The following is an 8,790-nucleotide window of genomic DNA, read 5'->3' as shown; positions in this document are numbered from 1 at the left end:
GACGTAGGAATCCAGGAAGCAGGAAGTAGCCGTCCCAAGAGATCTGAGAACCAGTGACCCCAGCTATTCTCCTAAAACAAAGACTGAAGGCATCTGTCATTTAGTGAAGCCCAGCTGCCCTGTGTTCATTTATTGATGAAGCAGATTATTTGCTGTTTCTATTTTTACGTCTTGTACATACTTGTATCAGGTACAAACAGTAATCCAATAGAAATGGTACCTTTTGTCCTTAGCTCGGGGTGATGGGTGATTTAAACAGGGTGATTAAACCTATCAAACCCAGAATACATATGAAGGCAAGAAAGAATTCTTCCTTCATACACCCTTTTCTCTGCTTTCTCTCCAATATCTGGATGGGAAAAGAATGTTGGGCAAGACTGGAGAATGAGATAAAGACTTTTAAGCATAATCATTAAAATTATGTCTGTCTGCCCTCAACAGTTTCACATGCGTCACAGATATTGTGTTCTGGGGATTATTTTTTTTTATATAAAGATTTTATTTATTTATTTGACTGACAAAGATCACAAGTGGGCAGAGAGGCAGGCAGAGAGAGAGAGGGGGAAGCAGGCTCCCCCGATGTGGGGCTTGATCCCAGAGCCCTGGGATCATGACCTGAGCCGAAGGCGGAGGCTTTAACCACTGAGCCACCCAGGTGTCCCTGTTCTGGGGATTCTAAAATAAGTAAATCCTCACCTATGCTGAGGTGCAGTGAGGACGGGAATAGTGCCTCTCCCCCCAGTGAAGCCAGAGGCAGTGTCCAGAATCAGGCTTGAAGGCTGCAGGGATGTCCTCCAGGAGTGATCTGACACCCTGGCCACACAAGAAGGGCGAGAAAGAGGGGGGCACGTTATGGTGGAGAGGAACTTTAGATATATTTCTAACCTTCTCAACAATCCAATAAACTAGGGGCTACCATACCTATCATACAGATGAGGAAACTAAGGCCCAGAGAGATTAAGAAGCTTGCCTAAATCTGAAAGCTAATAGGCTGTGGAGTTGGGATCTGAATCTTGGCAAAGCGATAGATTAGCAATCCAGAGTCTGGTTTCTAGTCCCAGGTCTGAACATGCTTGCTGAGTGACTGTTGTGCAAGTCAGTTAACATCTCAGGTCTCTATTTTCTCCTCTGCGTAATGGAGGCTTGGCTAAAAAGGTGTCAATAGACCCCTCCTGGTCTGCCAATATAAGAGTCCGAGCAGAAAAACAGGAAGGGGGCCCCAAGGGGCTCCAATGGATGGGAGGAGAGAGCAGCTCAAGTCCAAGTGCAAGCTTTCCTCACTGTATTTAGTATTAGTCACTGAAGAGTGAATCACTGGTGAGTGAATGCCTTGTTAATTGTGATGTGGGATCACTCCTGAATGGATCTCACAGCTTCCTCAGTAAGAGGACACAGAACTTCTGGGACCTCAGATTCCCTTATGCAGCAGATTTTAAAGTTTTAAACAGAAGTACCATCCAGAAAAACCTTCCAAAAACTAACCGCTATGTGAGGTTTTTTGGGAGGAGGGGTTACTTAAAGAGGGGATTGTCAGGGGATAGAGCCTACCTCCTTGGACCTCAGAGTATGCCAGGGAGGCTCAAATAGGTGGGTTCCACCCTCCCTCCATCCCCTCCCAAAATATGTGTGTTTGGGGTGGTACAGCAGGTGTAGGAAAGGGAAGGCCCAACCCAGTTTGCCCTGGGCCCTACTCCAGTCAGTCTTTCAGACCAGCTGAGCCAGCAGCTGCCTGTTTCCCATTCTTCCCCTCTTCTTTCGCTCTCCCAATTATTTCTTATTATTCAGCAGAAACCCTTCTGATCTCCGTTGAATGCCATGAGAGCAGATAAAGGTTCTCCCAGTTTACATGGAGAAACTGTTCCAGGAGCTCTTCATTGGCCCTCAGACATCATACTGGCAGCTACAGTTTCCCGTGGGTTTATTCATTACCAAGCACTTGGCAAAGAGCTTTGCATGCTTTACCTCATTTTCTCTTCACAACTATCAGAGGAATTAGACACTCCTGTTTCCTCCTTTTGGAGGCAAGGAAATGAAGAATTAGAGACTTTACGGAACCTGTCCAAAGACACAGAGCTCCTCAGAGGCCAGGCTGGGGCTCGAATCCAATTACAGTGTTGGATAATTTCCGACCTGTCAGTGTGGGTCCTTCTTATGTTTTTTGACTATGTTATGGTTGCTTCCTCTGTTATTTCTAAGCCCTGCTCTGTGTTCACCGTGGATGGTAGAGGGGAACCCCTTCTTCTCCAGTCTGGGTTTCAATGGGGAAGGGTTTTTTCTAAGCACATTTCCTGCTTTCTCTCCCTGTTTCATGCATTCCTGCGTAGATGAGGAATTGTTCCCTTTGGTAAATCTGAGAACACCTGGTTGTGCTCAACTCAGCATTGTCATCCTTCTTATTGGGAGGGAGTTGTTCCTGGGGCTCTGCCCCCTGTCAGCTGTGGGAGCTGTCCTGGTCCTTGTAGCCGGGTTCTGGGATTCACGATTCATGGTTCCCTTCAGCTACCAGCCCTGAAAGCTTCTTCTCCAACCTGGTTTACTGTCATTAGTAAAGGTGATCTTTATTGGCTCCCCTCTGCTTTTTTTTTTTTTTTTTAAGAGTTTACTTATTTATTTGACAGACAGAGATCATAAGTAGGCAGAGAGGCAGGCTGGGTGCGGGGGGGGGGCAGGCTCCCTGCTGAGCAGAGAGCCCGATGTGGGGCTCGATCCTGGGATCGACCCTAGTATCCTGGGATCATGACCTGAGCCGAAGGCAGAGGCTTTAACCCACTGAGCCACTCAGGCACCCTTCCCCTCTGCTTTTGTTTAATGTCCCAACTTGTTCAGAATGCAGGCAAAGCAAATGGGATGCCATTTGCTCAGAGTCCCTCAGAGAGCCCAAAAGGGGCATCCTGGAGGCATTAAACTGATGGGAAAATTTCATGGTCTGCTGCTGGTTCCAATCCTTACCTTGGTTGACTTCAGAGTGTAACTCCAACTTCCCTAGGCTTCGAGCTCTCATGACTACCCCCTCTTAAGCAAAAGGTGGTGTGGCCAAAATGGCTAGTTGTTTCTCTGTATCTGTTTTTTTCGCCCTCTATTAATGATAAATTAATTCTAATTAATTCTCTCCAGCATCCCTTGTATGCTCGGGGTGGCCATGTGACTCATCAATGCAATTTGAGGAGAAGTGATGAGCACAACTTCTGGGTCATATATTAAAGGGAAGGCCCTTACTAATCACTTCTTTTCTTCCCTTCCGCTGGCTGGAATGGGACATGATGGTGGCAGCTGAAGGAAGTATTCTGATCCATGAGATAGAAACTATGATTTTTGGGTAGCAGTGCAACAACTAAGGAAGAGCTTAAAAACTGCTACCTTCAAGCTGCCATATCTGCCTTTCACTACCTCTCCAGACTTCTCTGTGAGAGAGCAGTATACCTCTAACTTGTGAAAGCCTCTGTCATCTGAACCCATATATCCTAACTAACACAAACAGGAACCCAAGAATTTGCTTCCCAATTTTGGGAAGGGGTGGAGGGATCTGGCACCTGATTCCCACATATGAGGGAATCAATGAACATGGGGGAGGATGGAAAGACTGGACATTTGTTGAATGCTTAGTGTATTCCAGATACCGTGCCTGACACTTTTCAGCCACACTTTCTCAGTCAATCTGAACGACAATTCCGTTGGGTTACATTTATCATTCCATTATGTAGTTGAGGCTCAGAGAAGTGAAGTAACTTGACTACGATCACACAGCTAATAAAATGTTTGCTAGAAATGGAGCTAAAGTCACTGCGGTTCTCAAAACCGTATTCTTTCATCTACGGCATGCCACTCACTCACCCACCAGATGTAGCACGACACAATGCAATCTCACCCCTGTTGGAGGACAACCCTCCGTGGGTCTCTTCCGTTTCTGCACATCTTGTGAGCAGGGGCACCGACTGTCCTTTGCCCCACCCACACTGTTTTTTTCGAAGGTGTTTGTTTAGCAAACAGCCTTCGAAGTTAGAGATAGTTTCCCTCCAGAGCAAAGGACAGAAATGCTTACTCTCCACTACAAAAGAGTTGGTTTCCTTAAGCCCAGAGTTCCTTTATTGTTGTGTGTTCAGACAGCAAGAATGGAGGCAAAAGCGTTGATGTTCATGCTGCACACAGTGCTGTGGAGAATACAGCCCCTTGTCTCTGACCCAGAAGTTTCATGTCTTCTGCTTCTATCCACGAAACTGCATTAGGTTAAATTTTTAGCTTGCAACTCAGGTAAAATCCCAGTTCTTTTTTTTTTTTTCTAAAGATTTTATTTATTTATTTGACAGACAGAGATGACTAGCAGGCAGAGAGGCAGGCAGAGAGAGAGGGGGGAAGCAGGCTCCCTGCTGAGCAGAGAGCCCGATGCGGGGCTCGATCCCAGCACCCTGGGATCATGACCTGAGCTGAAGGCAGAGGCTTTAACCCACTGAGCCACCCAGGTGCCCCAAAATCCCAGTTCTTGACAGTACCTGCCAAAATTTGTGGCATGGTGACAGTCACCATCACTTTGATACACTTGTGTCACATCACACATGCTTTTAACTTACGTTATTTCAACTAAATGTGAAGGTCAACAAAGCAACAAAGAAAATTTAAATACTACTCTGTATGTGATAAAAGAGCTGAATCTGTTAATTTCTTAGTAGATCTCAGTTTTCATGTAGACCTCACGGTGTGCTCATTTGGCCACAGTGAGTATGATTCCAAAGTTCAAAGATGCACACTTTTTTCATGTAACGTGGTCTCTAATTCCAAACCACCCACTTCTTCTGGCTGTCAGCCGAAGAGATGGCTATCAGATTGACACTAGAGGAAAACTAAGAGATGATCAGTCTCTAGTGTGGAACTTTCTTGAGAAATTTTAAGTACATTTTTCATCTTATATAATTTTGCTGTTGTTAACTTTAGAAGTCATGCCCTAATAAGCTGTAAAGCCAGAGGATTATATTTTGGGGGGACTGGTATAAGGTGGATGGGTATGTCAGAGGGGAGACAATTTAAACGGTCACAATATTTCTTCTACAACTAAGTAGAACACATACTGTATCCTTATATTTATGCATCATTCTTCTTTTGTATCATGGATTTGCATCTAATCCTTTCTTCTACCCAGAGACTAAAGAGTCTTATGCACTTGATTTTTACTTCTCTGTCAATCTGCTACATCTTGAAGTTCATCAATTGCTATTTTTGGGGGGGGTGATGCAGTAATATTTTTTGATTGCTAGTTTTTACTTAATTGAATTATGTATCACTGGAGAGTAACCAACTAAACTTAAAAATACATTAGGCTTTAAAATTAGGTAGCACATGTACACAGTAATAAAATTCAGAGTATAAATTGTGCTGGTTTTGCTGTATCTCCCATATTACCCAGGAATTGGAATACCAATATTTTAATATCTGGTTCTGAAATGGTGGCAACTCCAAAACCACTAGATAAAAAGGGGGTAAATGTACAGAGAGAGGAGGGAAAAATCTATCATCCAAGATATGACTATGAATGAAAAATCTAAAATAAATGAGCAAAATTAATGAATGAAATTAAGTCTTTAATACCAATAAGGAGATTAACTTTTGGTTTAAATAAACACCACAGATAGGTCTGAAAATAACTTCAAATTTTGAGCCTTTGGAAAAGGCTAAAGATAGGAAAACATCAATTTTTACAAAAGAAATTATAAATATATAAACAGGTAAAAATGTAACAAGAATGAGTAGATACGGCAAAGCATCAGTACCTGGAGTGATCTCTTTCATCTCCCTAGTAATGGATGACCTCTCATACATTTGCTTTATCTTCCAGCTGACTGCCAGTTAGTGTCATTTATGCCGCATCCCGAGGATGAACATCTCTTTGCTGCACTCCAATCTAGGACTGAGAAATCAAGGTATGTGTGGCTTGGTGTGGCAGTTTCAGGCCTTCCCCTTCTAGAGCCCTCCACCATGCCATCCAAAGCCCCCTGCCATGTGGTCTTTCTCGTGTTTTCCTTTGCCAAGGATACAATGGGGCAGAGCATATCAGTTAGTCCAATGCCCAAACAGATATGGGGGGGGTGTTGTCAGTCTCCTCTTTCTATAGGCACACCCAATCTTCATAAGTGATTCTCCTGCAGCCTTCTCCCTTGCCTCTAGGAAGTGATACAATCCCCCATGGAGAGAGAGGAAGGGACGAGTCTTTCTATGACATTGTTCTTTCCTGAAGCCTGACTTCCCTCTCAACTATCCATTCTTTCCACTGATCAGTGGTGATGGTTTGTCTGTGGGGAGAGGGGGTGGGAATGGTGGAGTGGAGGTAGAGGTTGGTGGAAGGGCTGGCTTCTCAAACAACGACTCCTCAAATGTTCTCCTGGAAGATAGCTAGTTCCAGTCACTGGCAGTGCGTTCCTTATGGACTTTTAGGGTTTCAGAGTTGGGCCTCAGCAGCAGTTTCAGGACAGTAGGAAAAATCCCCCTCAATGTCCATTTCCACAAATAGATATATCCTACCCCCCACCACCTTCTTTCATAGTTTAACAGATGTTGGCATACTATTTACTTTCCTTTTTCTTGTTGTTTTCACTTGAAGTATTTCTTAGAGATTGTTCCATACCAAAACACACTCACGTGCCTCGGTCTTTAATTGCTGCACATATCCTACAGTACGGATGTATTAAAATGTATTACAATAGCTCTCTAGTGATAGTTTGTGTCTAGTCTTCTACAAACAGTGCTGCACTCAATATTTTGTGTATCCATCTCTTTTCATGTAAGTAGTCTTAAAAAAAAGTTAACTAGAACCCTGATAGGCATCCAATGGACAGTTCTAATTATGCTGCAATTGGTCACACACAATCTCTCCTTCAAAAATTCTGTGACTTATTATAAGAAGTGACAATTTCTATAGTCTTCAGCTGTATTGCTTAGCATAAATAGACACATCTCATGCACAACAATGTTTCTCTTCAATGCTGCATTCCAGGGTAATGTCTTCCACATAGACTTAAGTAACAATCAGGGTTCTACACCTAAACTGCTACAAGTGGAAATAATTTGCATCTAATCCTTTAGATGAGAATGGTTTTTATGAATGCATACTCTGAAGTCACATGTGCCTGAATTCAAGTCCCAGCACTGCCAATTTTTATGTCTTTTATAAAGTCTTTGACCTATATGACATATTTTTCTTATTCATAAAATGGGGCAAATACAGCATTGACTTCATGGGGAATGATATAGAGATTAAATAAGAAAGTATTCATCATTCTTAGGCCAGTTCTTGTTTCACAGTAGGTGTTCAATAAGCATTAGCTAGGTTTCAATTCAGGTGACAACTGGCTATACAGAAACTTCCTAGCCAGACCTAAACTCACAGCTTTCTTCTTTACTTGGCATAGGCAAATTTCTTGATTTCAGAGATGTTAAATTATGACCATAAACAAACTATACTTATTGGAATTAAAGGATATAGGCATAGAAGTATAGACCTATAGGGCTGGAAGGGATTTCAATTTAACCTTATATTGGATTATTATGTAATAGCCATCCCCATGTATTAAAAACTTAGATGTCAAGCATTTTGTGTATATAATCTCACTTAACTTTCACAAGGACCCATGTGAGTTAGGTATCATTATCCTCATTTTGCAGAAAAGACTGTAGATCTGAGAAATCAAGTGACATGCCCAATGGTGAATCATTAGTAAGTTGAAGATCAAGGATTCACACCCAGTTCTTTCTGAAAATAAGAGATTTGTAAACTACCACACACTTTTCAAAGAAATCTCACTTACTTAAGGCAAAGCTAGCTTATGAAAGCTCTTCAGTGCCGAGGGAGAGAGAGCCTGAACTTCATTTTGGTGGACTGAGGGAGGGCAGTCCTATTCATCAGACACAACAAACACAGTCCCTGGGGCCCTGCAATACTTTTAGGGACCCACAAAAATGTTTTAAGTGCTTTTAAAGTCGGAAAAGAAAGATGAACTTCTGGGTTAAAGAAAATGTTTTGCTGTAGAACATTAATATATTCATCTCTATGCCAATTTAGTTGTAAAATATGAACTATATGTGTATCTATATAAATATTGGATATATATAATCTCCACAAACACAAGGCCAAAGTGTCAAGGTTCCACGAAAGTCAAAGCTGCCTTGTGCTGAGGTGCTCTTAACTTTCTGGGAAAATCCAACAGCAGACTGAGTTGGAAGAGCAGAGGACTGGTGGGAGGTGGTTAAATTGTGAAAAATGCCTTCACGATTTTTTTCCTCCCATCAAAGAGAGGTTATAAAGGACAGAAATGAAACACTGTAAGTGCCACGTTCTAGCTGCATGATCGTGGACCCGCGACTGGATCAACATAAGCCTCAGTTTCGCCATCGATAAAATGGGGATAAGCCCCTCCTGGGATTGTTGGACAGGGACAGCGAGCTTTGTTCACTGCTGTGTACGAATTGCTCAAAACATACCTGTTGAGTGAACGCAGTATATGTGTGCTTAGCATTGTGGCCAGTGTAGCACAAGCGTCCAGTAAGTAGTACTTGCTGGCATTAAAAATAGTAAAAAGTCCACAAAGTAACAAGCCCAACCCTTTGAGACCCAGTCGTACTTCAGCAGGCTCCACGCAAACCTGCGCAGTAACTTCCCTAGGCGACGAGAGCACGCGACTGCGCTTGCGCATAGGCGCTCTCCTCCGCCCCTACAGGCGCCACCGCCAGTGGGGCGGGCCTCGGCGGCCGCGCGACGAGTCCAGAGGGAAGGGCTGAGGAAGGGGCGTGGCCAGCGGGCCGGAGCCC

This window comes from Enhydra lutris, unplaced genomic scaffold (genome assembly GCF_002288905.1).
Source record: "Enhydra lutris kenyoni isolate GAN:26980312 unplaced genomic scaffold, ASM228890v2 scaffoldscaffold13, whole genome shotgun sequence".
In the NCBI taxonomy this organism is placed as follows: domain Eukaryota; kingdom Metazoa; phylum Chordata; class Mammalia; order Carnivora; family Mustelidae; genus Enhydra; species Enhydra lutris.
This window is presented reverse-complemented; position numbering follows the sequence as displayed.